Below are 2,869 nucleotides of genomic sequence, written 5' to 3' on the forward strand. Positions count from 1 at the left end.
GTGGGCCTGAGTTGCCTCTCCTCACCTAATCCCTTCGGCTGACTGCTCTTCTCTCTGGTTTCCTGGCTTTTAATCCCCTTTCTCCTGCTCTTCCTGCTTGCTACTTCGGGCGTCCCTGAGCTGTCTCTCCTCACCTGTAACCCTGGGGCTGACTGCTCTTCTATATATATATATATATATCTTTTATATATATATAACTAGACATGTCTATTTCATACTGATGAGATACATTCAGGTATATGAGGAGAACTTTTATATTTATAAGTTTGGGTAAAAATTATGTATTCTAACTTTTCTAGACACAAATGAGATGGCCAAATATAAATAAAACTAAGGTCACGTGGCTCTGTAAAATCATATTAGATTTCTCTCTGTCCTCCTAATTTTGTTACTCAGATGTTGTGTATTTTTCTAGCAGTTGAAAGAGTGTGATTCTGGGTAAGATGAAGGATAAAGGATACAAAGGACAAATAGAGACTGACCATTGACAGAGGAAAATACTGTCTCCACTGAGAGAGAAAGAAAAGAAGAAAGAGTCAAGTAGAGAAATATTTGCATGTTTGGTGGTTAGGAACTACTGTTCTGACAATCTCTCTTTTCCATAGAAATTTTGCATAGTATCATGCCACAAAAACATACATGAGAAGAAAAACGTTCATGCTTTGTTTAATCTAATATTGTTTGAGTATTTCTACTATGTTCCAGGTATTACTGAGAATTAGAAGAATTTAAAAGAAGAATTTACATTGTTCCTGAAAATTGCTGCAATTAAAACAATGTAAAATAGGAATTTATAGCTAAGAAGTGAAACTGACTTTAAATAAATCATCACATGTGTAAGTGTATAATTTAAATTTTGTTTTTAAATAGAATCTAAGTAAGTATTATTTAAGTGAAACTTCAGGTGAGTTGTCACTAGGTAGAAGGTAGAGGAGAAGTGTGTGCTAGCAAAGGAAATCACAAGTGAAGATCTTGAGGTGGAAAAAATCCTGATAATTCAATAGAAGAAAAGATGCCACCATGGCAAGAGTATTGCAAGTAAAGTGGCAAAAGGTCCTGATTGAGCTCTTGATGTTGCTGGACTATGCTCCAACCTAAAACCATCAATTTTATCCTAAATCACAGTTGGATGCAATATAGGTGTTTTGCTTCTTTGTTTGTTTGTTAGTTTAGTATTGTTTTTGTCTCATATAACAGGAAGTTCTCGTCATGGGTAGCAGCTCAATGATGGCATTTTGGATCTAGCCTTGTTTTGCTTTTCACTCAGCCACTTTAAAATTACATGTTTTCTCTTTGCATCTAATGGCCACGAATATGTGCATCATTTTAATATTCATAATCTCCATCTAGGTACTTCAAAGGCAAAGGGACAAAATGAGCCCAGAGTCACTGAGATTTTCCTTTTCCTCAGGAGAACATCTTTTTTCAGTAATCTTTCAACATAACCCATAATAGTAAAAAAAGATAGACTGAGGACTTGAATAATTTATGTCTCTGGTCGTCATAGAAAAAGGAAGGAAAGATGTCAGAGCCTTACATAGGCAATTCATATTATCTACCACTATCATTCCTTTTGCTATTCACTATCCCTTCTTCCCATGCAAATATTTTATATGCAATATCTTTACTTCCTCCTTAATGTGGTAGTTCCGAATGATCTCAGGATTGAGTTCACCTGGTCATATCAATTCCCCCCTCTCAAAGAATCCTTTGACCTTTTGAATCCAGTAAATGGATCATGTAGCAGAGGGAAGAAAAGTTGAGTTTTCCTCAAAGTATTCACCTCTGGTGGGGAAATGAAATGGCTGATTCCTTAGGAGAGGCCTGATCTTAACACGCTACTATTGTTTCTGGAACAGTTTCACCAGCAACCACCTGTAGCAATATTCTATCAATCCTCATTCTGAAACCAGAAATGATTTTAGAAACAAGTTTCCATGTCTTTCTTTTCATACCTCCTCCTCCCTGTGTAGACAGCTCAAATGACATTCAGTTACTTGCCTTCCATATGTCTGTGATTTAATTATAATTCACACTGTCAGAGAAGGATGCTAAATCACAGAAGTCTGTCAGAGCATGCTGGCACAGCATCGGAATTTTCCATGTTCATTTTTTTCTCTGACTCAAATTTATATTAATGGTCGTCATTCCCCAGGCAGCCTCCCTAAGAAGTACTGGGCACCAAGAATGAAAGAGAAATAAACCATATATCGCCTTGAGCAGGATTGCTGTTAAACTGCCTGAATATAAACTTAAAATGCTCAGTTCAAGCTTCATATGACAAGGCCTTTTCTAGTTCATAAACTAATCACATATGTCTTGTCCAACTCATCTTGTATGGACAGAAAAGCATTAGCTAATCTACTACCAAGTTAGAAATTCAGAAATAGAACAATTCTCCATGAGATAAATAAACTCAAAATAAATGGATAGAAAAGCATTCAAGAATAGACAATTTATCAATCAGAGATTTTATTTGAAGTGAATTATATGGAATAGAATATGAAAAACACATTTGTTTACCTAAATTAGAATTTATAGCACATTCAGACAGGGGAAAAAAAAAAAAGACTTACTAAGAAAGTGCATTCTAAGAAATTCTATTAACCTGATTTCCTCCAACTAAAGAAATTAAAGTTCTCCTTCTTTCATCATAGCACAACAGAAAACAGTGCATAGAAATTGACAGCATGAGGCATGGATGGGTAAAACGAGGAGAAATAGAGAAAAGGAGCATTGTGGTAGGGAGAGAGAGACCTGCAGTGTTCAGTAGCAAATGCCAGGTTATGAAGTGCCGCCAAATCAACCTACATAACAAAGTAGTGTCAATTAAAATTTGAGCAAACCTTAAGTACAAATTGACCCTTAG

The sequence above is a fragment of the Orycteropus afer genome, unplaced genomic scaffold, assembly GCF_000298275.1.
Source record: "Orycteropus afer afer isolate SDZICR_OR568_19922 unplaced genomic scaffold, OryAfe1.0 scaffold00409, whole genome shotgun sequence".
NCBI classification, from domain to species: Eukaryota; Metazoa; Chordata; class Mammalia; order Tubulidentata; family Orycteropodidae; genus Orycteropus; species Orycteropus afer.